General features: G+C 47.9%; 1 protein-coding gene across 1 annotated transcript in view; it reads left to right on the top strand.

Moving 5' to 3' along the window:
* The first annotated feature begins 1,044 nt into the window (after positions 1-1,044).
* Positions 1,045-27,477, top strand: part of LARS2 (leucyl-tRNA synthetase 2, mitochondrial) — a 209,570-nt gene continuing 183,137 nt past the window's right edge. Inside the window, exons 1-2 of the mRNA XM_060402607.1 lie at positions 1,045-1,252; positions 22,972-23,048. The gene's annotated coding sequence lies outside the window, so the exon portion shown is untranslated. The remainder of the gene's footprint in view (positions 1,253-22,971; positions 23,049-27,477) is intronic.

Genomic DNA, 27,477 nt, shown 5'->3' with positions numbered 1-27,477 from the left:
ATTCATTGCTAAAAAGAAATGAGCTATCAAACTATGAAAAGACATGAAGGAAACTTAAGTACCTATTACTAAGTGAGAGAAGCCAGTCTGAAAAGGCTATACACACTGTAGGGTTCCAACTGAATCACATTTTGGAAAAGGCAGAACTATGGAGACAATAAAAAGATCAGCGGTTGCCAGGAACTGGAGGGAGAGCGGGGACTGGGGGGATGAATTAGGTGGAGCACAGAGAAAGTTCTGGAGGGTGAAACTACTCTATAGAAACATGTCATGGTAGATATATGGCATTTATACATTTGTCCAAACCCAGGGAAGATGCAACCCCAAGAGCAAGCCCCAGGGTAAACTATGGACTTCGACGGTTCATCGGTTGTAACAAAGGTACCCCTCGGGGCCAGCTGGTGGTGCAGATGTTGATAACGGGGGAGGCTGTGTATAAGTGGCGGCAGAGGGAGATCTCTGTACCTTCTCCCTTAGTTTTGCTGTGAACCTAAAACTCCTTTAAAAATAGTCTTTAAAAAAGGAAACATAACCAGAGAACAAAGCAAAATGAAACAAGTCTGTTGGGAGTGGAATAGGAGACACAGGTTCGATCCTTGGGTCTGGAAGATCCCTGGAGGAGGAAATGATAACCCACTCTAGTATTCTTGCCCGGAAAATCACATGGACAGAGGAGCCTGGTGGGCTCCAGTCCATGGAGCCGTGAAAAGTCTGATTAGACTTAGTGACTGAGCGTGCGCTCGCTCGCACGCACGCGCGCGCACACACACACACACACACACGGATCCAGAGGAGCTGCCCAGCTCCCCTTGAAGGCCCCCAGCTCTGGTCTGTCTGGGAGGCTTTGCCTCCAGAATGACTTGTGGAACGAAGTCATTCCAAGGTCCAGAGGCATGCAAATCAGGGTCCCAGGAGCACAACAGACATAACTTTAGACTTTTAGAGGAGTGGTTTGTCAGGGAGGAATCATTTGAGCTGGAGTGTCATTGTCTTCACCATGTAGCCTAAGTCCCACCCTGGCCTCTCCATGTTTTCCCAGGTCCTCCCTACAAGGAAGCGTTTTGTTAAAGACACTTCCACGCAGGCACTGCTCCCTGTTCATCGTGTGCCCGCCACCCAGCTTGTCCCTGGGTCCTCTCCTGGCTTGGACCCTGAGGCGAACCTCACACGATGTGAGCATCACAGGGGAGAGAGTGATAGAGTTGACATGCTGCTGGGTGCCTACGTGGGCCAGTCTTCCAGAGTCGGAAAGGTAAGATCTGGAAGGCCTGTCCCTGCCTTGGAAACCCCGTTCTATCCTTTATGGTGGCTGCTCTGGAAGAGGGAAGGAGTGGGAAATTCTTGCCCTGTTTCATTCCATCCTGATTCCCAAGTAATTGACTTGGGGGTGCAGATGAGCTCCAGCCTCTGGGGCCTCTGCCTTTGGAAAGGAACCAGCCAGCTTCTAAGGAACCGATGCTACTTCAAAGAGTGGGCGACTGTCCTCCAAAACTGGGTCTGGATTGACCCCAGTGCAGACGGCAGCTCCTGGTAGGGGACCCTAATTGGAAGAGGCTCCTGTGACCGCCAAGCCAATTAAATGATGTCCCAGGAGCTGGGAATAGCTGTGGGGATACAGGTAAATTTTTTTCTCTCACCAGAAGTTGCTTGAGCGATCGTAGGAGGTATTGACTGTGGGTGCTGTACAGGTCGGGAAAATTGGTCTCAGGAGAAGCAAGAAAAGTAACATTAGCAACCTGCCTTTTTCAACAGAGGCTCTAATGAGGCTGAGCTGGTTTGTGGGGGAATAATTGCTTCCAACTATCAGGAAAGTTGCCTGGACCAGAAATTAGGAGAAGGTACCAGAGACACGAGCTTCCCAGGTGGTGCAGTGGTAAAGAATCCGCCTGCCAATGCAGGAGAAAGAAGGGATTTGGGTTCGATCCTGGGGTTGGGAAGATCCCCTGAAGTAGAAAATGGCAACCCACTCTAGTATTCTTGCCTGAAAAATCCCACGGGCAGAGGAACCTGGTGGGCTCCAGCCCACGGGGTCGCGAAGAGTTGGACATGACTGAGCGTACTGAGCACACTCAGTGGAGACACGCTACTTTGAGAGGGGCAGAGAGTTGGGCGGATCAGGTTTTGAAACTCTACCCTCTGTTGGGCTGCAGGACCTATATTCAAGTGTCCCTCGAGGTGATTTTGTGGTGATAGAACTATTCTGTTTCTTGATTGTGGCTGATGGTTATGGGATCACATGCCTCTGTCAAACCTGCTATAAAACTGTAAACTTCAAAGGGTCAGTACTACCACATGTAAACCATTCCTAAATGTACACACACACACACAAGATACACCTACACAGGGTCTCTTAGGCTGTTTCTCCTCACCCAGACCTGGGTAGAGGGCTGCTGGCCGATTGTTGACTCCTTGTCCTGCCTACAACCCCTGGAGACCTCTATAACTTTTTAAAGGAGGAGAGAAGGAGGAGAAGCACCAGCATGGGGTTGTGAAGAGTGGGAGGGCTCGATAGCAGGGATTTGCCACCTTGGCTGCCCGCTGTGAGCTCTGACAGCCCAGACCACACCCAACTGGTGTGAAGTCAGAATCTCTAGGGCTGGGACTCAGCCTTAGGATTTTTAATTTCCCCCACCCCACAACCCACCCTATGATAGCTTTGTGGGAACAGATTGGGACCTCTGACAGCTCTAAAGGCATGGGAGGTGGGTTGTATATTCCACCCTTCACTGCTAATTAAAACGTCGTTGGAGTCAGAGTCCAAAGCCTATATCTGAGCTCTCCGGTCCCCACGCCTGCCCCGCAGGTGCTGGGCGCCCTCCCTCGGGTTTCCATCTTGCTGCTCCGATGGGACCATCAAGAGGCTCCCTTCGCTCCCACTCAAGGATCCATTTGGAACTTTGGCCATGGGCTCCCACTGCCTCCAGCCACCTCCCCTCCTCCGTCTCTCCATGGGACTGTGCATGGATGTCCCCAGAGGAAGAACATGGCCCTTGGAACTGAGTCTGGGTCTAGCTGCCCGTCTTGGGTGACAGTCCCCGAGGTGAGGGCAAACCCCTCAGCCTCTCTGAGCCTCAGCGTTCTCACCTGCAAGCTGGAGAAGATGGATGAGGATAAGTAAGGACGCACTTTGGAAACTGCAGCATTCAAGCCCTAGTTAACGGTCTCACTGATGGCTCCCTGGAGGACAGGACTTTGTATCCTACATTTCTTGGTTTCCAACAGGAGTCACTATCGTGTTCTCCCAGGGGATGCCTGATCATCATCTGCCAAATTAATTACCGTGAAAACTCGTTTTTCGTGGGGAAAAGGACCAGGCTATTTTCAGGCTGCTGGGTTAAGTCAGAGCTCCGCGCAGGCCTCCAAAACAGCTGCTGGTTCCTGCTGGGCGGTTTCTGAAGTGGCCCAGATTTCTAAGTGCCCCTGTGCTGAGGGAAAGGCTGTCTCTGTGCCCGCCTGCCCGCTTCGGGGGAGGAGGATGAGCGCTGCCCTCCTCCCAGTGCTGTTGGTGCCTGGGCAGCACGGACGGGGCACGGGGCTGCCCACTCCGGAGGGGAAGCTTGAGGGACACAGTGGGGAGCGGTACTGTATTTTGAAGCTTTTCCAGAATTGATGGTTTTGGGGACACTTTCTTAAAGGATCCCTTTTTTTCCCAACAGTGAAGAGTATCATGTATTAGGCACTGTGTGCCAGGCTTGCTGTTGCTCAGTCACTAAGTGGTGTCTGACTCTTTGCAACCACATGGACTGCAGCACACCAGCCTTGGATTCAGGGCCCACTCTAATCTAATATGGCCTCACCTTAACCAGTTATATCCACAAAGACCCAATTTCCAAGGAAGGTCTGAGTAGAGCTGAATTTTAAGGGGACATTATCTAACAGGATCCCTGGGGCTTATAGATCCGTACATATCCTCTGTCCAAGGGGCTTTTTGGTGAAGGTGAACTCAGCACCACAGTGGCGAAGACAGGCAGTGTGGTTTGAGGAAAGGGCCAGGGCTGATCTGAAGACGTGGGTCAACTTCCAGCAGACCTGAGCCAATCAGCCACCCTCAGAGCAGGAGCCACCTGCAGCCCCACAGCTTAATATGATGAAGTTCTAAGACTGTGTACGTTAAAAATGAACCCTCCGCTGCCTGCAGAAAATTCCTTCCCAGGAACAGAAAGTTACAAATAATTGTATTATCTGTCTTATCAACTTCCTGAAAATCCATTTATCTGAATTTTTATTCATCACTCAACTAGCCTTCATCAGAGTAAGTTTTAGCCCCTTTCCCAGAACAATGAGTCTCTCTGCTGGGCTTAGCTAATGACTGTTTACTCTTAAGGTTCATTCAAAATGTTCCTGTCTTTATGTTTCCCAGTCCTCAACTGTTTTATCAGGAAGTTAGTCCAGTTCCAGTCAGCTCCCTGCAGTTGAAGATCCACCTTAAACCAGGCCCCCCCCCAGATCATATAAATTTGGTACACTCGACTCTCCCCTTTTTCTGCAGAGCAATAAACTGAACTTTGCTGGCCCCAAAGGCTAGCCAGGTGGCATTTTGCCTGGCAGTGGGCACCTCTCTGAGTGTCAATTTTCTATATTTTATATATATTAGTAGCACACACATATTCTTGTATAGAAATGCATATTTTACATTGTATGTTTTTATATTTATATTATAAAAAGCCTATAGAATGGAGATAACAATCCCCTACTTTACCCACCACACAGACTTGTGGGTTCCCCACTCACTCCCACCCCCGCACCAAAGAGAGACAAAGAGACTAGCAGAAGTTCTCGTCAGCCAGGACGCACTCCAAGACTGAAAGGAACAGTTGCCCGCTTGGGCACTTTGGGGTCTTTTCAATGTGATATCTCTGTAAAAAAAATTCTACAAATTGTCGGCTGCTGTATAAGCTTCAGAGACCACTATTAGCAGTTAGATGTTTTTGTCCCTCCACCCACAAACCGAAGCTTTTGAACCAAGTAACCGAATCCAGTGAGGTACAGTTGGCCACTTGTGAAGTTTCCTTGTTGTTATTGTTTAGTTGCTAAGTCGTGTCTGACTCTTTGCGACCCTGTGGACTGTATTCCACCAGGCTCCTCTGTCCAGAGGATTATCCAGGCAAGAATACTACAGTGGGTTGCCATTTCCTCCTCCAGGGGACCTTTCCAACCCAGGGACGGAACTTGTGTCTCCCGCATCGGCAGGCAGATTCTTTTCCAGTGAGCCACCTGGGAAGCCCCAAGAGTTTTCTTCCTTTTGTTAATTAGCATGTTGATGTATAGCAAAACCAGTACAATATTGTAAAGTAATTAACCTCCAATTAAAATAAATAAATTTCTATATAAAAAAAGAAGTTGATGTATCGTACCTCCCCTGGGCTCAAGGTTGGCCTGGGGGATATCAGACACCCCATGCGAAGTAGGTGGACAGAGCTCGGTGGTCTCCTTCCTGCAGCATCTTTCGAGTCCCCACTGGATTAGGAGTCATGGGGGAATTGCTGTACCATAGACCAAAATGTTGATATTTAATAAGAGGTACTTACTGAAGGTTTAGTTATCAAAACCGACTTTAGATAGCTTTCTAAGAGGCATTTTATGTAAAATGAAGAGAAGTACGCTATTTTGAAGTTGTGCAGGCTTCTCTTCAATTTGAGAACATACGGTGATGTGCTCTCTGAGTGTGTCTATTATGGGCGGTGATTCTCAGGGTGGAGCTCTTGCAAATCAAGTATTTGCCAGCTGGGCAGCACATCTGCAGTTTGACCAACTGAGGATCAAAACACAGGTTCATATTCCCCTTTTCCCCAACTGTCTCCACAATATGGTTTAGCCTGACTCTAAGTCAGGACCCAGTAAAAATTTGGGCACAGCATTCGGTGGCTACACATGTTTAGCTTTCGTTCATTTAGAATGGTCCCCCAATTTTCTGTCCCTTATCATATCAACTCTCAGAGAGGACAGTCAGTTTCTTTATAGAAACTTCTGGATGTTGTTAGATTGTTCGTGGTTTCGTTTCACTTGTTTCTCTTTCATTCAAAGTGGGAGTTAGGGCTCATTCAATTTGTTTTTGGCAAGAATATGTCACAGATTTTTTAAAATACTTTTTTCAGATAATGAAACCAATTCAAAGTCATTATGGAAAATTTTAAAGACAGAAAGAAGCAGACAGCCCATAGTCCTACTGTCCCAAGATAAATATATTTTAGTCATTTCTTGCCAGCCTTTTGTTCTCTGCATGGGTAGAAAGAGAGACAAAGCAGAAAATATATAAATATTCTTTTTAAGAACAAAATGAAGCTCACAGATTCTCTGTGTGGGAAAGTGTGTGTTTGTGAATGTATGTGAGATCCATGCATTATTTGATCAGTTTTCCTATTGCTGGGCACTAAGATAATTTCCAATTCTTGTCTTGTGTGTGTGTATATATATGTAACAAGCATCCTTGCATACAGATCCTTATCTGTCTTTTTCTAAACTGGACTTACTAGGCTAGCACTATGTAAAAGTGGAGTCACAATTGGCAACCCACTCCAATATTCTTGCTTGGAAAGTTCCATGGACAGAGGAGCCTGGCGGGCTACAGTCCATAGGGTCACAAAGAGTTGAACACAGCTGAGCACCACACAGAACCATGTGTGAGATTTCTGATACACACGGACAAGGTGGCACAGTTGATCAGTATATGCATCCACCAGCCATTACTCGCCTGCCCATTTTATCAAAACTTCACCAAACCAGAGTTTTCTTTAAAAATGTTTTGATAAATGAAGACAGAAAACTAATTTTAGTTTTCATAGTGGATTACTTAAGGAAGCGGAGCATACTTCCATATGCTCCTTAGCATATGCTCATTAGCCCAGGGTGGATCTTTTTTAAAAAATAATTTTATCCATAATTTCTTTAAATTATTTATTTATTTATTTTTGATTATTTGATTATATCTGATTATTTTTGGTTGTGATCAGCTCTATTTTTGACTCATCGCTGCCCATGGGCTTTCTCTAGTTGTGGCTGTTAGGGGTTACTCTTCATTGTGGTACGCAGGCTTGCCATTGCAGTGGCATCTCTTGTCTCAGAGCATAGGTTCTAGGCACACGCGCTCACTAGTTGTGGCGCACGGGCTTAGTTGCCCTGCAGCATGTTAGATCTTCCAGGACCAGAGATGGAACCCGTGTCCTCTGCATTTACAGGTGGCGTCTTAACCACTGGACCACCGCTGGATATGGAAAGCCCTATTCATAACTTCTTGCTTGCATAATCATTTATATTAAGCATCATAATCCTATGTCCTACATGTTGCTCTTATCATATTGGAAATTGAAAGGCAACCTCAGGTTTCACTCACAACCACTCTCCTTGGATTCACACTGAACTCTAGGGCCTCCTGGGAAGGTAGGAGCTTGGCGCAAGGAAAACCCTTGACACACAGCCTGGTACACAGGAGGCACTCAGCAGAGGTTGGGAACATACTATTGATCCCAGTAAGCCCCAGGACATGTCCTCTGCTGTGACCACAGAGACCGCCATCATAAACCACCTGGATGAAGCTCAGAGCTTCTCCCAGGCTCGGCCCTCCCCCGCCCTGCTCTGCTTCCCACTTCACTCCCTTCTTTCCATCTGCTCCTCATGAGTCCAGACCTGCCCAGATTTACCTCTTGGTTGATCTTCCCTCTGTCAAGCTACAGAACATGATCCCCAATCTACAAAGGCCTGATTTGCAAAAGCTGCAGCCTCTGGTGGCTCAGTCAATAAAAAATCTGCCTGCAATGCAGGATACCCGGGTTCGATCCCTGGGTCAGGAAGATCCCCTGGAGAAGGAAATGACTACCCACTCAAGTATTCTTTCCTGGAAAATCCCATGGACAGAAGAGCCTGGCAGGCTACAGTCCATGGGGTCGTAAAGAGTTGGACACGACTTAGTGACTAAACCACCACCAGCCCCAGAATCGGGTTCAGAATGCCTGGTTCAGAGGGCTGCACCAAGGAAAGCTGCCGAAGGTGGGGGCGGGGGCCGGAGTGGGTGCAGAGGGAGAAGCGTGCCTCCAGAGAAGGCCTCGTCCAGGCTGACCCGAGGCGTGAGAGCCCGCTGGGCAGCCCAATAATTTGGAGCCCCGTCACACGGAGATGCTTAAAAAATTCTTAATGGTAAATAAATAGAAAGTAATTTTCCGTTTTAAAAAAATAGCGTGCAGAGACAGCTTTCTCCCTCTGTGTTCCCAGCACGGCTTCTCTAAATCTTTGCTCTGGTTTCCATGTGGTGATCACCAGCAACTGCTTGTCTCTTCCAACCAGACTGTGAGTGCCTGGAGGGTGGGGACTGTCCCTCTTGGTCTCAGAGTCCTCAGCTCCCAGGGCAGAGTCTGGCACGTAGAAGGTCCTGGAATGATTGCTGACTCTGTTTCTATAAAAGGCGGTGGTAGACACAGGGGTTCAAAAGGAAGAGCAAGACACCCACACATGGCTGATTTCAGGCCCCTTTGGACACTGGGGCCCAGCCCTAGTGACATGGAGCCCCTGTGCCTGAGCTGTGGAGGAAAGCTGAGGACTCTCCCTGCTCCCCTCGGTTTTCCTGGGATCTCTCAGCATCCTGAGACACATTTGGCTCTTCTTGTCCTGGATTAACTTTGAAGTGCAGCAGTTCCTCTTTGGGAACCAGATGGAGAGCGAGAGGGAGAGTGAGATAGAAGCGATCTGAATGAGGGTGGGGGCTGGGTGGACCATCACCCAGCTCTGGGCTCCAGGAGCAGGAAACCAGATCAGAAGCTGAGAAGCTGTTGGTGGAAGGGTTAGGGCTAGGGTTAGCAAAAAGGGCATCGTAAAATATCGGTTCTAAAGAGAAGTCACTGGGGCTCAAAGGCTGGGGATTCACTCCTCTAATCCTGTTCCCAGCTCTCAGCTGCTTCTCTTTTGCGAGAAGCCTGGCCTCACCCTGCCATGCTGACCACATCAACCACAGGCAAATAATAATAGCTGCCACTATGAACGTCCTCTGTGAACTCTGCTTCACGGATACTTTCTCGAATGAAGTCCTCACTGCTCCTGATCTGCTTATGTGATACACAGTGATACCTAGCCTCACTTTCTTTCTTAAGAAAATAAATGTGTTTGTTTCATTTTGGCTGTGCTGTCTTCGCTGCTGCGTGGGCTCTACTCCAGTTTTGGTGAGCGGGGGCTACGCTAGTTGCAGCGCACAGGCTTCTCATTGTGGTGGCTTCTCTTGCACAGCTCTAGGGGGCACAGGCTTCGTTAGTTGTGGTTCCCGAGCTGTGGGGCACAGACTGCAGTTGAGGTGCATGGGCTTAGTTCCTCCGAGGCATGTGGGATATTCCCAGATCAGGGACAGAACCTGTGTCTCCTGCATGGCAGCAAATTATTTACCACTCGGCCTCCAGGGAAGCCTGTCCTCACTTCCTTTTGTAGCTATAATAAAAGTCAATATTACAATAAAAAAGCACTAAATTAATATAATGGAAAATAAAAACCCCTATAGATATGCCGCTAACAGCCCCTCTTGGAACAGAACTTGGCTGCACTATGTTCCCAGTTACAAGTGATGGCCTTGATCTTGGAGGATCAATTACTGTGCTCGGGCATCGCACAGACGAGCTGTGCCCTGCGCCTGCCACTCCACTCCTAATCTTCAACTGCTGCCTCTCCCCGAGGCTGTCACATCAGAGCTCAGTGCTTACATTTGCATCAATGCATCCTTTGCATATAGTAAAGTTCACCCGTCTGAAGTGTACACTTTGAAGACTTTGGGGAACTGTATACAAACAAGTAGCTATCATCACAACACAGACCAGAACCATTCCCTCACCCTGAGAAATCCCTCCTGCCCCTGTGCAGTGGCTCCCTTCCACCAGCCTTACGCAACCGCTTGTCTGCTCTCTGCCATTGTAGCATACTCTTCTCTAAAATTTCCCTTAAATGTTCTCATATAACACTGGGTTGGCCAAAAAGTTCATTTGGGCTTTTCCAAGCATAAGGTTTTTTGAGATTCATCTGTGTTACATGCATTGCTATTTTGTTCCTTTTTATTGCTGAGTAGTGTGCCATTGCGTCGTATTCTACAATTGGTTTACAATCTGTCGTTGACTAGGGGCTTCTGGGGGCTCAGTGGTAAAGAATCCACCCGCCAATGCTGGAGACCTAGGTTCAATCCCTGGTTCATGAAGATCCCCTGAAGAAGGAAATGGCAACCCACTCCAGTATTCTGGCCTAGGAAATCCCATGGACAGAGGAGCCTGACGGGCTATAGTCCATGGGGTCACAAAGAGCTGGACATGACTTAGGGACTAAACAACCACCACCAGCACCACCACTGGTTGCTTCCGCTTTGGAGTGATTACGATACATAAAGCTCCTATGAACTCTCACACACACATCTTTGTGTGGGCATGCGTTTTCATGTCTCATAGGTAAATATCTAGGAGTGGGATGGCAGAATCATATACTAAGTTTAACTTGAAAAGAGACGGCCCTGCCGTTGCCCAGAGTGGCTGCACCGCTTTGCGTCCCTATCAGCAATGTGTGGAGTTCCAGTTGTTCCACATCCTTGTCAGCACTTAGTATGGTCAGTGTTTGTTGTTATTTGCTGTGTTTTAGTCTTTCTGGTACTCTCATTGTTGAGCATTGCTGCGCTTTTACTTTGCATTTCCCTGATGATTGATAATGCTGAGCATCTTTTCATGTGCTTATTGGACATTTTTGTGTCTTCATTGGTGAAATGTTTTTCAGGCCTTTTGCCTGTTTTTGTATTGCGTTGTCTTTTTATTATTGAATGGTACAATGCCAGATTGTTTAAAAATTTATTTGTTCAAGTATAGTTGATTTACAATGTTGTGTTCATTTCTGCTGCGCAGCAAAGGGCTTCAGGTATACGTATGTATACACTCTTTTTCATATTCTTTTCATTATGGTTTATCACAGGATATTGAATATAGTTCTGCCCTGTTGTTTATCCATCCTATTTATATAATAGTTTGCATCTGCTAAGCCCAACCTCCTAATCCATCTCCCCCCTCCCCCCACCTTCCTTGGCAACCACAAGTCTCTTCTCGATGTCTGTGAGTCTTTTTCGTAGATAAGTTCCATCTGTGCCATATTTTGGATTCCACATATAAGTGATATCATATGGTATTTGCCTTTCTCTTTCCGCTTTCACTTAGATGATAATCTCTAGGTTCATCCATGTTGCTGCGAATGGCATTATTTCATTCTTTTTTTAATGTAAAATGCCATATTTTTAATAGCTGTTTCCTACGACCCAGCCTGAGGCATGGAAGTCAGATTTCTGTCTCAATTGCTTTATCTCACTTAGAGATACAGATTTAATTACAGTACAATTCAGAATGTGGCTCCATCCAAGTCATGCTGACCAGTGATGAGTTATTTTAATCCATTGCACCTTTTAAAAATAAACAAGCATTTGTCCTCTGCGCCCTAAACATGGCTAATATGACTTTTACTTCCCTTTTTCAGGAACGTAAATGTGTAACCATGCTTGTGTAAGAAAACACCCGCACATTAGCTGACACCTGCTTTTTCTCTTCTTATGTCAACTACAGTTAAATAGTCACCAACAGAACATGGAGAAATCTGTTCCAAAGATAAACCCCTTAGCTTCTTGATACTCTGATGGGTCATTGCTCTGGGTAAGAAAATCCATACATCAGGAAATGTATGCTTTGGCTCAAATTCTTTGGAGGTTCTGATCTTTACATAAAGCCCTAATCATGCCAGAGGACCCTTATAAACAGTTTGTCCATACGTCTGTGCTTCATCCAGCCCTCTCCAATAGTGGGACACAAAATAGACCTAGTAAGTTTGATAGTTTAGCAGTGGCTACCGTTATAGATGGGGCTTTGCTGGAGGCTCACTGATGGAGAACCCACCTCCAGTGCAGGAGACGCAGGTTCAGTGCCTGGGTTGGGAAAATCTCCTGGAGAAGGAAATGGCAGCCAACTCCAGGATTCTTGCCTGGGAAATCCCATGGACAGAGGGGCCTGGTGGGCTACAGCCCACGGGGTCACAAAGAGTCGGACACGACTGAGCAACTAAACAACAGCCGCTGTAGATGACTTACTGCAAGCCTGGCCCTAGGGACTCTGAGTTTATCATCTGAGCGACCGAGCACAGCCCGGACTTAAGGAGATGATTCCCATATGAAAGTCAGCGTGAGCTACACTAGGAACGCAGCTGCAGGGGTGGAGGGCTTCAAGCCTGCCTTGGCCTCTGGTTCTCTCTCTGATCTCACTTTTCCATTTTCCAACAGCCTGCATTCCTTTCAGAGAGCTGACATCCTCAGTGGGCTAAGCCCCATTTGGATTGGCAACCTCTACGGGGTTGTTCTATTGTCCACTTGTTTACTCTAGGAGCTCTGTTTTCCAAAATCACCTTCCTGGTGTGGTTCTGAGTTGGCCACAGTTGAAGTTCTGCAGGACGCATGAGGCGTAAGCAAAGCGGCAACCCTGAAGGTTGTCACTGGCGGAAGGCACTGAGAAACAGTCCCACCCTCCCGCTCTGTTCCCCTCCTGACTGCCAGGCACCCACCAGCAATGGCCCAGGGTCACTGTCAATGCACTGCCACCTCCCAGAGGCAGTAGCCGCTGCTCCGTGGTGAGCACTTAAGATGGCCAATCCCTTCTTTGAATATCCTGTTTTTCTTTGTCCCGGGGCTGGGGGCATCTTTGGTAGAGTTCCTTCATCCTCTCCCTATTTTCAGCCTTTTCTTTTCTTCTTTGGAATCGGAATGTGATAGGGCAGATTTCCTTCCAAACCTCCATCTCTCTCCTGTTTGTCTCACATGGTTCAGGCAATTTTCTTTGATGCTTGTCCTATTTTGAGGTCAGATGCTGGGGGCGGGGAGGATGAGGAAGGATTTAAGGGTCATTGCTGGCAGCAGGATCCACTGGGGACAGTTAGAGGGCTACCCGTTGCCTGTTGTATGTCTCATAACCCCAGAAACCACAGGTAAATCGGAGGGCTGAGAAAACCCTCAGTGAGAACCATCCAGTTGCTCATTCTCCCTGTCTTGACAACCACCGTTTTTACTGGGGGACGAGGATTGATTATGGTGATGGGAGAGGGCTGGATGGAGAAGGTTTCAGTGTTTTGGTTCCATGTGACTATTTATAGGCAGGGGCATAATTTGAATTGCATGCATGCGTGTATCCAACTCTTTGCAACCCCATGGACTGTAACCCACCAGTCTCCTCGGTCCTTGGGATTTCCCAGGCAAGAATACTGGAGTGGGTTGCCATTTTCTCCTCCTGGGGACCTTCCTGACCTGCGTCTCCTGCATTGGCAGGCTCATTCTTTACCACTGAGCCACCTGGGAATCCTATACCTTGTATAAACTACTGTAAAAGTTTTCTCTGAGCTGTGTTGAAGTCATGTTTCCTTAACACTGTGGGCACCACGAGGGAGGAGAGTGCAGTTTCCTACGACTCTCAGGCCAGATCAGTTCCTGGTGCTGCCCAAAGAGCCACAGGGAGCCCACAGTTACTACGGAGGACAGGGAGCAGCCAGGGCAGGTGACCCAGTGCCTGGGAATGGACATGTTTTGTCGGTTGTCTTTCCTCCCATTCCTGCAGGCTCTAGGATTTGCACATGTTGGAGTGAAGTGTGTGAATGTACTTCTAGGTACTTCTCATCATAACCTTTTGATGGATACAGACTGCTTTCAATTGCGAAAAAGACGCAGAGCCTGGCTGGTAAATCACTTGTCAGATTTGAGTAATCTGTCCTTAAGGAAATTCCTGGACTGCGGAAATCCTTCTCTGATATTCTGGCCAACCCCACACTTACTCACATATGGGAGAGTCTGGGAAGATCCTCTCAGGAGCTGTCAAAGGAGACTTTGTCAAAGGAGCTGTCTCAGGAGACTTCCATCTCCTTCTGAAATCTGGGGACCACCCAGACCTTCTCACCTTTGGCTTCCAAGGCTCAGGGAAGCAATCATATTACCACAAGCTCCAGGAAGACTCTGGCCGGCTTCACACACACTGCTCTTGACTGCAGGCATCATCCTTGCAGACGGAGGCTGTAATTACACCAGTCACTCCATGAGATAGGCTGGGAGTAGCCCCGTGATTAATGGGATAGACTCACTCAAAATACAAGATGTCTCATTTCCTAGTTGGGTGTACAAGCAAGACACTGTGGAAACGTAGCCTCCACAACTCCAGCTGAAATGTCTTGGCAGGTTTCCTTCTATTCCCAAGCAATTGGAAACAGCAGGGGTGTCTCCTTAGATTCCAAAATCATATTTGGGAAGAGGTGGTTTTCTAGAGGAGTGACTCTAGAGAAGTCACTAGAGATCCCAGGAGGTTTTCAAACAAGTTTTTGGAATATCTGGGCTTCCCTGATAGTTCAGTTGGTGAAGAATCCGCCTGCAGTGCAGGAGACCCCATTTGATTCCTGGGTCAGGAAGATCTGCTGGAGAAGGGATAGGCTACCCACGCCAGTATTCTTGGGCTTCCCTTTTGGCTATCTAAGGGAATATCTAATTTCAAAAGTCATTTTATATAAGTTCATTCTGGAAAACTTGGAAATTATAAAAAAATATCTGAAAGAAACCAGAAGTCATCCACAAGCCCACCAGCCACAGATAACCGTGACTGGCATTTTTGAGTATCTGCTTCCAGCTGTTTTGCTGGGCATACACAGAGTAATAGCTTACACAAAATATTCTGTTTTTTCCTTTTTTTTTTTAACTTTGTTGTTGTCGAGTCACTCAGTTGTGTCATTCTTTGCAACCCTGTGGACTGCGGCATGCCAGGCTTCCTTGTCTATCACCAACTCCCAGAGCTTGCTCAAACTCATGTCCGTCGAGTCGATGATGCCATCCAACCATCTCATCCTCTGTCATCCGCTTCTCCTCCTGCCTTCAATCTTCCCCAACATCAGGGTCTTTTCCAATGAGTCAATTCTTCACATCAGGTAACCAAAAGTATTGGAGCTTCAGCATCAGTCCTTCCAATGAATATTCAGGGTTGATTTTACTTTAGCACACCAAAATTATTAAACCCTGCAGTCAAGAACTATGAAGCATTAGCTATGTACTGGGACCAATTTTCCACACACTAGTGAGAATATCTATGGGTGTGTGCTCAATCGCGTCCGATTCTTTTGTGACCCCAGACTGTAGCCCACCAGGCTCCTCTGTCCATGGAACCTTCCAGGCAAGAACACTGCAATAGGTAGCCATTTCTTCCTTCTCCAGGGGAGCTTCCCCTTCCAGGGACTGAACCCAAGTCTCCTGCGTCTCATGCATTGCAGGTGGATTCTTTACCACTGGCGCCACCAGGGAGTCCCTCTACTGATAATACTTACTGCTAACACATCATTTAATCCTCTCCAGTACTAGAAAGAAAGCTACTTTTATGTCTTCCACTCTACAGATGAGAAAATTGAGGTGCAGAGTTGTTAAAAAAAAAAACAAAAACCTGCCTAGGATCCCTGGGCTTCCCAGGTGGAGAATCCCATGAAGAGACACCTGGCAGGCTACAGTCCATAGGGTTGCGAAGAGTCAGATACATCTGAAGCAACTTAACTCACACGCACAACTAGGGAATTTGTGGAAAGACCTCCACGGGGCATCCTGCAGGCAGGGTGACCCTGAAAGTGACCACAGCCCAGTTTTCGGCACCTGAAAGGGAGGGTTTGCTAAAACAGTTGCGGTGCCTCGTGGGGTCCACCTGCCCAGGGCGGGGGCAGCAGTGCCGCTCAGAATCAGGCGGTGAAAGAGTCCTGTCTGCAGAAGGTGCATTTGTTGCCATGGTGCCCAGACAGCAGGAGACCCAGAGAGAGGAGCCTCTGTGCTGCCTGCCCTCTCCTCTGGAAGATATTTATGGGGGAGGAGAGCCCAGGAAAGAATTAGGGCCCAACTCCAGCCCCAGGAGGACCAGAGGAGGATGAGACTCCTGGGCACGGTCTCCAGCAGGCTGGGCTCTTGGAAGCCCGCGCTCTGAGTGACAAGGATGCTCAGGGAAGCTGACGCCACACTGCCAGCCTTGGCCAGGGCCACGCGTCCTCAGAGCTCACAGTCCAGTGACACCTGGGCTGGGCAGGGCTGCCTCCTTCATCTGTCCCCCTGAGCGGCTGACAGGAAATGGGAGATGCGGGAACACTTTGCACAATCAGAGCAGCAGACCGAGGTTAAGAGTCTAGAGGCGCCTCTGCCGCGGAGGACTAGGCCAGCAGCACTAATGCACATCTGCTGGAAACTGAGCCCGGCCCCCTCCGGGCTGGCGACTGGGCTGTGTCCCTCTCGTCAGAGAGATGTCAGCGTCTCCTGCTAGAGGCCTGTCCACAGCCCCAGGCACGGGCAGGGCAGGCACCATGCCGAGACTTTCCTGTGCGCTCTCTCACAGAATGCACACAGCACGAGGCAGGTCTAGGATTTCTCTTGTACAGACTTGGAAATGAACCCAGGAGAAGCCAAGACCAGGCCTCAGCCACATCAGGGCCATGCTGCTAGTGGGTGGCAGAGTCTGGATTCAAACCCAGAGCTGTAGAATCACAAATGGCTTGCTTGGTCCTGGGTGACTGCGGCTACCTGTGTGACACCTGAAGCTCCCTTTGGCCTGAAAGCGAGCTAATAACTTAAATCCTTCAGGCTCATTCAGTGTCATTTTGTTCAAGCAAAGGGTTACTAAGCCAGGGAACCAGAGAGGTGGTAGGCGGGCTCTGTCTTCATTAGTCATCTCAGAGCCTAGGTGCCGGGGCTCACCAGTCCACACTGAAAGCTCACCAAGGGCTCCAAGGAGAGGTGAGGGTGGAGAGGGAGGTGCCTGCTCACTGCTGTATCCATGGCAACTAGACTAGCACCACCCCTCAGCCAGGGCCCCATCCACACGCTGGGTGAAGAGGGGTGAGGCTCAGGACTCCGAGGCTGAAGGCAGACTCCTACCCAGCAGGGAAGCCCTTCCTTAACCTGTCTCAGCCTGTCTCCTTACCTCCCCACACGCCCCCCGTTTCTAGGGCAGGTGGTCTCCACCCCACTCATGTCCCACTTCTCGCTTTGACTTAAGACAAAAGTATACCCTCCCACTGGGCACACACCACTCCCATCTGCAAGGCCCAGCCCACCCCCTTCCCTTTTCCGCAAAACTCCGCACTGGCCAGCGGCTTCCTCCCGGCTTCCCGGCCCCCCTGTCTGACTGTGAAAGCCTGAGGCCCCCGGGACGCCCCCTCCTGCTCTCCCCCTCCCACTGTTTCCCACTTTGCACTGCACCCTCACCATCCGTGTGTGTGTGTTGGGAGCAGGCAGTAAGCAGCTGTTGCATCAAAGCTCTTGTATTGTTACAGGAAGTAGGAAATTATGAGGATACCACATTTCTAGAAGGAGGCTTGCAGAATAATGATTGTGTAATAATGTGAACATTAAGTATATTTCAGCCCTAGTTTCTTTGATTTTTAAGACTGAAATTCCAAGTCTAATTTTTCCACACCCATTTAAAAATGGAGGGACTTCACTGGCAGTCCGGTGGTTAATAGTCCAAGCTCCCAATGCAGGGGACCGGGTTTCAATTCCTGTTGTGGAAACTGAGATTCTCCATGCTGTTATGGCATTGCCAAAAAATAAAAAATGTTTAAAATTTGAACTATCCTTTGGGCCTTCACTACCACCGGCCCCCACTTCCATTAGGAGCTCACATGAGCCCTGTGCTCACACTTCCACCACACAGGTAGTGATCCAAATGCACCCACCAGGTCCTGATTCTGGACAAAAAGAACTATGCCAAAGCAGCGGGAAGAAGATGAATCCATTCATTCTTTCACGTTTGCTGGGTATCCACTGTGTGCCAAGCACTGCTTGGGAACACAGTTGTGATTGACATTCCAGTGCACGGAAGCAGCAACAGGCTGAGTGCCGCATAGGGTGGGAGGGAGCTGCTATGGAGAAAGCAAAGAAGAAATCGGGATGAGTGGAGGGAGCCCAGCGGGGGCACCAAGAAGAGCAAAGGCCCTGGGGAGGGATCCTGCGTCTGCGTTAAAGAATCACTCTGGCTGCTGAGTGGCGAACAGACTCGGGGGCAGGGGCAAAGGTGGATGCAGGAAAACCGGTTTAGAGGCTGCTGGCGGGGTCAAGAGGCTGGATCCTAGGTACATTTTCAAAGACAAGCTGATGGGATTTTCTAATATCTTAGATGTAGCTGTTAGAGGAAAAGGAAGGGGCTGGATGATGATAAGGTTGACTTTATCTGGAAACCATTTACAATGTGCTCTTGTGGGGGCTGCTGCTACCACGGACCTGTGAAGGGGGAGAGGAGCTGACGAAGGGACAGGTGAAGAAGGGGCTGAAGAGGGGCCACGGCCAGGGACGGAGCAGTGCCAATAGGGAGGACCTCTCGTCTCTCCTCCCCAGTGCAGGTCTCTGCCAGCGCCTCACATCAGCCACTCCAGTCAGAACCCAGAAGGTAAGGGACGCCCTGGTGCTGCTGTCCTCAGGACCAGTCTTGGGGTACACAGGGCAGGGGGAGAACAGAAGAAGCGAGAGGCAGAGAATCACAAGCACACCAGAGATGCCTCAACCCTGGGGGAAGAGTGTGCTTAAGCACCACGTTGATTGTTCGTTACTGCGTTCCCTGGACCTGTGCTTAAGGTGCAGCTGGAGAAAGTCAAGCTCTCTGGAAAGAACATCATGGTTGGAATAGTGATTGGGTACTAAAAACCAGAGACTGTGAAATCCTGACTCCCGGGGGCTTTCCAGAACAAACTTAAACAGTCACTAGCTTTAGATGTCAGAGAGCTTCCAGGAGGCAGAGGAATAAGGCAGAGACCTAAGACCCCAGGTCTCCTGCATTGCAGGTGGATTCTTTACCATCTGAGCCACCAGGGAAGCCCAAGAATACTGGAGTGGGTAGCCTATCCCTTCTCCAGGGGATCGTTCCAACCCAGGAATTGAACTCAGGTCTCCTGCATTGCAGGCAGAATCTCTACCAGCTGAGCTACTGGGGAAGCCCAGACCTAAGACCCAGGAAGGCATTTCTAGCTCTAGTGTTAAGGTATGTGACGCGGCACTTTTCCAAAGCAGCCAATATAATTTTGAAATAGTGGGACCATAAGTCATTTTCCAGGCAGAGTCTACACCAGCACATTGACTACTCCCTTGTAACGGTTTTCAGGGCACACACATTTTGATAATTGGAATGGTGTAGATGCCGTGAAATTAAGACACTTACTCCTTGGAAGGAAAGTTATGACCAACCTAGATAGCATATTCAAAAGCAGAGACATTACTTTGCCAACAAAGGTCAAACTAGTCAAGGCTATGGTTTTCCAATAGTCATGTATGGATGTAAGAGTTGGACTGTGAAGAAAGCTGAGCACTGAAGAATTGATGCTTTTGAACTGTGGTGTTGGAGAAGACTTGAGAGTCCCTTGGACTGCAAGGAGATCCAACCAGTCCATCCTAAAGGAGATCAGTCCTGGGGGTTCATTGGAAGGACTGATGCTGAAGTTGAAACTCCAATACTTTGGCCACCTGATGTGAAGAGTTGACTCATTGGAAAAGACCCTGATGCTGGGAGGGATTTGGGGCAGGAGGAGAAGGGGACGACAGAGGATGAGATGGCTGGATGACATCACTGACTCGATGGACATGAGTTTGAGTAAACTCTGGGAGTTGGTGATGGACAGGGAGGCCTGGCGTGCTGAGATTCATGGGGTCACAAAGAGTCGGTCACGACTGAGTGAATGAACTGAACTGAACTGAGATGGGCCTTAAAAGTCCTCATACATTCTAGATAATGAGGATGCTTTGTAACCAAAAGGAATTCATTGAAAACTAGGACTAAACACGTTGCCTTCTTAGTGTGAATTTTTTTTAAATCAAGACTTTTTAAAATTCCTTTTTCTCCAACTAAAATCCAGGTTTTCACAGGCAATCAGATGGCCTTTTGATTTGAGCAGAATTTGCAACTGCTTGTAAAGTCAAAGATCAATTCTTATCTAAAATCGTCAGCCTGGAAATCTCTTTATTTTCTTGAGGAGGGTAGGCGGCTTTTCTGATAACATGCACTCACTCCAGTGCTGTCTTTTGGAGGTGATCTGTATCTGAAAAGTGCCCTTCAAATGATTTTTCCCTCCCAACACTCAAGCAAGTGGGTCGACGATTTCTGTCAGTCCTTTCTAGTTGCTTCGTGGGCCCGAGGCTGTGTGAGGGAGCTCTGAATTCACCCCATCTATGCACAGAGGGGAAGATGGGAGCGCAGATCTGCAGGGGGGCCTCCACACTTCACTGAGATGTACCTGTTTGGTTCCCTGTCTCCTCACCTTCTGTCTGTGGCTGCCTCGTGGTGCTTCTGACTTTTGTTTTGCCCTTTATCCCCCTTTCTCCTCTGATTGGAGGGTGGAATGAGACTCAAGATGCTCTTCATGCTGCAGAAAAATATTCCTTTGAAGAAGTGGATTGGATGATTTCAATCGTTCAGTGTCCTGTTAGTCATGTCTGTAAGGTCTGTGCTGTTGTTCAATTGCTCAATCGTGTCCGACTTTTTGTGACCCCGTTGTCTGCAGCCCGCCAGGCTTTCCTGTCCTTCACCATCTCCCGGAGTTTGCTCAAACTCATGTCCATCGAGTCGGTGATGCCATCCCACCATCTCATCCTCTGTCGTCCCCTTCTCCTGCCCCAAATCCCTCCCAGCATCAGGGTCTTTTCCAATGAGTCAACCCTTCATATCAGGCGGCCAAAGTATTGGAGTTTCAGCTTCAACATCAGTCCTTCCAATGAACCCCCAGGACTGATCTCTTTTAGGATGGACTGGTTGGATCTCCTTGCAGTCCAAAGGACTCTCGAGAGTCTTCTCCAACACCATAGTTCAAAAGCATCAATTCTTCAGTGCTCAGCCTTCTTCACAGTCCACCTCTCATATCCATACATGACCACTGGAAAACCATAGCCTTGACTAGATGGACCTTTGTTGGCAAAGTAATGTCTCTGCTTTTGAATATGCTATCTAGGTTGGTCATAACTTTCCTTCCAAGGAGTAAGCGTCTTTTAATTTCATGGCTGCAATCACCATCTGCAGTGATTTTGGAGCCCCCCCAAAAAAAGTCTGACACTGTTTCCACTGTTTCCCCATCTATTTGCCATGAAGTGATGGGACCAGATGCCATGATCTTCATTTTCTGAATGTTGAGCTTTAAGCCAACTTTTTCACTCTCCTCTTTCACTTCCATCAGAAGGCTTTTGAGTTCCTCTTCACTTTCTGCCATAAGGGTGGTGTCATCTGCATATCTGAGGTTATTGATATTTCTCCCAGCAATCTTGACTCCAGCTTGTGCTAATTCTAGCCCAGCGTTTCTCATGATGTACTCTGCATAGAAGTTAAATAAGCAGGGTGACAATATACAGCCTTGACGTACTCCTTTTCCTATTTGTAACCAGCCTGTTGTTCCATGTCCAGTTCTAACTGTTGCTTCCTGACCTGCATATTTCTGTTAATAGGTATAATTAAACAGTTGTGATCTCCATTTTATTACCTTCCTTTTCTTTTACCATGCCATTTCTTTTAGTTCTATATATAAGAAAAAAGATGCAAAAGAAATTTCAAGCCTATGTAAAATCTTATGCTGATGAATTAAACCAAAGTACCTCATTCATTCATTCATCCAATAATATTAACAAGCGATACCTTTTGAGTATTTACACTGTGACAAACTTTATGCTAAGAACTTTAGATGATATCCTCATTCAATCTATATGATTACTCAATGGGATAACTGCTAATATTATCACTATTTCATAAGTAAGGAAATTTCAGGAGATATACCAGGTCCTATGCAAAATGGGGAGAAGGAGAAAGACTAACATATTTTCCTGGCATCAAGGATTTACGATCATGAAGGCGGAGACAAATGCATAGACAAAAACATGCAATAAAATATTAAAAGAGCAGCTGTCAGGGTCCAACGAGGCACAAAGGAAGCAGTGGTCCCTTTACCTTAATGTTGTTCAGCAGGCTATAAGTCCTGAGGTTTTCCAAAGGGTGGGGAAAAAAAGGTTTAGGACCAGCATCTTGGCTAACCTTTTAAAAAAAAACTAAAGCTTTTGGCCAACCCTGCTTTTCCCAATTACCTCTGCTTGCACCTCCCCCGTACCCCCCTGCCATGATGGCGCTATCCCCCAAGCCCTTGGGTATGCTCACCCCAAGCCCTAGAAAAGAAAAGCCCAGTACTTTCCTGTAATAACCATGTTGTGGTGTAAAAAAATAGACTCTCTTAACTGCAGGTTTTCTAAATCCTCTTAGGAGAGCCAGCCTGGGTAAATAGCCTGATCAACATTTGAGGGCAGAGCAGGGAAGTTACAAGGTGAAAAGTCAAAAGTAGTGGCTACAGCTGAGATAGTAAAAGAAATTTATTGTGCTCCTGAGAAGAAGAAGGAAAAAGAAATGAGGCAGAGCTAAGCAGAGGATGGGTCCTTTGGGGTAAAAGTAGTAGAAGCAGATGGGCTATGCTGGTGGCCTAAGGGAACATCTAAGAATGTGGACGCCCAATGTGGCTAGTTGTAACCTCTTTCTTCCCATTCCCACCAGCATTCCCACTCCCAAACACACACACACACTCACACGGTAGAGAGGTCTACCACATCCAGGAATACCTTGGCTAGGTGCAGGAGCGTATCCACATTTCATGGAATCTGAAGCTCATAGTTTGGTGAGATGCCCTTAAAAAAAAATAAAAATATCAAACTTTTGCGAATTTTACCAAAGCATATGACCACATGAACACTTTGCTAGTGGCTCCCACAAGGGAACAGCCCCGGACTTTAAGCTTCATTAGCTTTCTTATAAATCTTCTGCTTGGAAGACAAGTCCACAGGAGAATCAGACGCCACTTGAGACTCCTCAGAAATCTTTGCGGGGCTTTGGGCTCCAGAGGTCATGCACTGGGGGAGTCTGAGTCAAGCCGATCTAGATTTCAGGGGCAGGCTGGCTGTGACTCACAGCTGGGTGATGATCACTTTCCTATCTCTAGAACAAAGTACAGCATCAGAAGAGGAGAGGCCTGGATGAAGGAGGGACTAAAGGCACCTGCATTCAGAACCTGGAAGGGTAAGTCTGAGAACTTGTGTTTCAAAAGGGAGGGGAAGCGGGGAGGATGACCACAGGCCTGCAGAGTGAGATGAGCCAGTTCTTTAAAAGCTCTTCAAGTCTTATTAGAAAATTGCAATGGAGAGATCCCCTGCCCTCGCCTCCATTCCAGGGCACAGAGTAAGGTCTGTCCTCCGCTCTGATTACTTCATTTTGGAGCTCAGAAAGATGCTAATCAGAAGGCTCACATCGCACAAGCTACTTCAAGGGCAATTTGGAATTCAGCACGATGAAGGGACTCATCAGCTGTGTCAGTATAAAGAAACATTCCAGCCTAATTAAGGCATGAAGGTGCAGTGATGGACTAGTGGACAGGGATGATCAGAAGAAACAGGGCACACTGGGGACTTCCCTGGTGCCTCAGTGGCTAAGACTCTGTGCTCCCAATGCAGGGGGCCTGGGTTCGATCCCTGCAACAACTAAGAATGCACATGCCTCAACTAAAAGACCCTGCAGGCTGCAGCTAAGACTTGGTGCAGCCAAATAAATAAATATTTTAGAAAGAAGAAGAAACAGGGCACAGCTCACCACCACTCTCACAGCTCCCAGCTCTGCACACCAGCCAGTGAGGAAACACAGCTTCCCTGCGGTCCTACACGTCCAGCAGAATCACCAATAACCCTCCCAACCCTCTCAGTGGTGTGTATTAGTTTTTTCTTGCTGCTGTAACAAATTAGCATAAATTTACTGTCTTAACACATTTATCTTCTTATAGCTCCATAGGTCAGAAGCCTGAGATGAGTTGCACTGGGCCTAATCAAGATGTGCCCAGAACCGCATTCCTTGCTGGAGGCTCTCAGGAGAAGTCATTCTCTTGCCTTTTCCAGCTTCTGGAAGCTGCCTACACTCCTTGGCCCTGGTCCCCTTGCATCTTCAAAGCCAGCAATGTTGGTCAAGTCTTTCTCACATCTCATTCCTGTGACACTGATTCTCTTGCCTCCCTCTTCCACATGCAAGGACCCTTGTGATGACGTTGGCCTCACCCAGGTCATCCAGAATAATCTCTGTAAAGTCCAGCTGATCAGCAGCCTTGTTTCTCCTTCCTTGTAAGACGTAACATATTCACAGGTTCAGGGATTAGGGAATTAGGATGTAGGCATCTTTGAGGCCATTAGCCTGCCTATCATGATAGGAAATATTATCATCTCCTATTTTCCAGGTGAGGAAAATGACTTGCCCGAAGTCACATAGCTGGTAAGCAGCAAAGTTGGGATTCACCCAACTGGCCATCTGATCCAGACCCTGTGTCTTAACCTTTAAATTGTACTCTTTCCATAGAATCGTTGCTCTTGTGTTCAACACTTTATTGAGTTTTAGTTTATTTTATTTGACTACTTCCACTGATAGAAGGATTTGGGTGAGGCAGAGGCTCTGGGGGCAGGAGCTGCTGGTGGTGCGGACATGAGAGGAGCAGGAGAGGCACGCTGTATACCCCGTAACACTGCTGAATGGGAGGCTGCCTCCCTCTGTTACGTCGCGAGAGGCCTGGGTTCACATCTCAGCTCTGTCACCTACATCTGTGTGCCTTCCAGCCAGTTGCTGGATCACTGAGTTTCCTCCTCCGCAAAGAGATGACAGCAGAGCCCTCCTTACAGGCTTGTCACATTAACTAGAGCAGCATGTCTGAAGCTCCCTGCTGTGGCTGGGGCATGGGCAGGGTTCCATGAATACTCCTGTTCCCCCACTCTCCTTGCTCCCCTCTCCCCAACGAACCTTAACATCTTACAGGTATTAACAGAGGAAATGGTGGCTGAGATTTCTAGATTCTGAGGGAGCAGATCTGGGGAAGCTGAGACAGAACAGGTCGGAGGAGGACAAGGAACTCTGCTCTCATCTGTCTTGGGTGATCCACATTCGATTTTTTATATTTATTTGGCTATCAGGTTTTAGGTGTGGTATCCTAGTTCCCAGCCAAGGATTGAACCCAGGCCCCCTGCGTTGGGAGCATGGAGTCTTAGCCAGAGAAGTCCCCACATTAGATTTAATTAGAGAAAAAAGGCTCTGTGGCTAAAACACATCTTAAAAACACTGATATCTCCCTTCCGTCCTTTGTTACATCCTTCTTTTCTTCTTTCTTTGTGCTTTTAGGAAACGTTGAAAGGAGAGGAGAAATCAAATGTCTATTAGATTTAGAATTCTTGGTTGCAAGCAGCAGATTGATTCTGACTAACTTAAATGAAAGTTGGGGTTCAGTGGAAGGACATGGGGTGACACCAAGTTGAAGACAAAGCTGAACATCCGGGTCTCGGGAAGATAGGAGCATCTGGATGGCAGGGAAGAATGGAGATGCTCTTCGGGCAACCAGGCCCTGTGGGGAGCCCTTTCCACTGGCCCCTGGGCTTGGCACTGGGTCCCCTCTCCATCTTCCTGGGAAGCAGAGTTAACCAGCCTCGCCTGAGACACTTGCTGGATTCTCATCTCAGTAGGCAGGGAAGCTTAACTGATTGTCCCTGCAGAGTATCTCCAGAGGGCAAAATAGGGTTCCTCAAAAGAGAACCCAGTGGTAGAGAAAGAGGAGATGCCAGCAAGCAAACAACTCACCCATCAGTCACCTTTGCTGTGTTTGAAAATGTATCTTTCACTCTTGCCCTGCCTCTAAGACGCTCTTTCATTTCCACATTCACTCTATTTAAATTGCACAGTGTCATTTTTGTAGCTACTGCCACACACACACACATCTAACAACAACAACAACAACAACAAAAAGGATAAAGAAAAGCTTCATGTTACTTAAACTTGGGGAGAAACACTTTATGCTTTATTACAGAGTGAACTGAATTGGGTTAATATGGGACCCTGAGCACAGCGGCCATTCTGCTGTATTGGCATCAGTGGGACAAGGACCACTATGTCACAAGACTCATCTGTCTAAGCCCCTTATTTTCCAGCCAAGACTCAGGTCTGAGAGGCTCAGTGACCTGCTCTAGGTCACAAGGCACTGTAGAGACGGGATCTCCAGGGGTTCCTGTCATTAGACAAGGCAGGCCTTTGGAGCGGCAGTGCTTCACTGAGAGGGGGCATCCTCTTATCTGACCCATCACGGCGACCCATCACGGATGAGGACGTGTGTGGCACAGCCTCGCGTTTGCTGTGTATGATCTGCCGCCAAAACCCAGAGCCTTGGCGATGGGCTCCTGGGCAATGGAGCTCGGCTGGCTGTGCCGAGGTGTGTGCTGGGGAGTTCTCAGTCAGATGCGGCTTCCTTGTCAGCCCCTGCCTTTGAGGGCTTAAAAGAAATGAAAGAAAGGGAAAGAAAAGAGAAGCCCTTCCAATCTCTGATCTTACAGAACAAGGCAAATTTCTCATTTTGACAGAATCAAAACCCAAATCCATCTTACCAAGAGACCAAAGTGGGGAAAAAAATGTTCAATAGATTTTTGTTCTTAAACTATTGGATCCAACTTGAAAGAAAATGGGTTTCTCTCTTTAAAAGAGAGAGACAGAAACACGCATTCCTCTAGGATGGAGAATTCAGAAGTATGGTGTCCCCACGTGCCCGGCAGCCAAGGGAGGGTCAGCAGTTCCAGGGTGTGGTTGACAGGCGATTTGGTCAGGGGCTGCAGAATTGGAGGAAGGTTAGGCTTCCAGAATAACTGAGTGGCCCCTTGCTGTCCAGTGATTTCCACATGGCACCCTCCAGTTTCAGGGAGGGCAGGGTGGGGTGAGCCACTGGAATCAAAGCTGGTGCTGCAGTGAACCTCCAAGCCTCACTTCCAAACGCTGGGCCTAATTGTCTTGCTCTAAAGTAGATGGAGGAGCTTCCTAGGTGGCTCAGCATTAAAGAATCCACCTTACCAGTGCAGTAACACAGGTTCGATCCCTGGTCCAAGAAGATTCCACATGCTGTGGCGCAACTAAGCCTGTACGCCACAACTAGTGATTCTATGTGCCCTAGAGCCCATGTTCCCCAACAAGAGAAGCCACCACAAGGAGAAGCCTCTACAAGGCAACAGAGAGGAGCCGCTGCTCACTGCAACTGCAGAAAACAGGCGCATGGCAATGAAGACTTAGTGCAACCAAAAATTAAATAAAATTAATAAATTTTTCTTAAGTTAGTGAACTTAGAGCAACAAGAAGGCAAATGGAGCCATCCGTCTGCAAGTGGGTTCGTTCATCATCACACGTCCTGAGTGCTGACCGAGGCTGGCCACTCTGCTAAGTGCTGAGGTGACCTCAGAGTCACCCCACCCTCCAAGCCGTGAGCCTGGCGGGGAAAAGGGAGAGTGAGAAGAATGTCCAGAGACAGACAATTTGGGTCTCAGGCTTTAAAATAAACTTAGTTACTATTGTTTAGTTACCTTAATATCAACGTAGAAACTTGGCTAAAGATTAAGGGTGGGAAAAATCTATTTTAAGTTCGTAAAATTGATTTTCTAGGATCAATTTTAGG

The sequence above is a fragment of the Ovis aries genome, chromosome 19, assembly GCF_016772045.2.
Source record: "Ovis aries strain OAR_USU_Benz2616 breed Rambouillet chromosome 19, ARS-UI_Ramb_v3.0, whole genome shotgun sequence".
In the NCBI taxonomy this organism is placed as follows: domain Eukaryota; kingdom Metazoa; phylum Chordata; class Mammalia; order Artiodactyla; family Bovidae; genus Ovis; species Ovis aries.
This window is presented reverse-complemented; position numbering and strand designations above follow the sequence as displayed.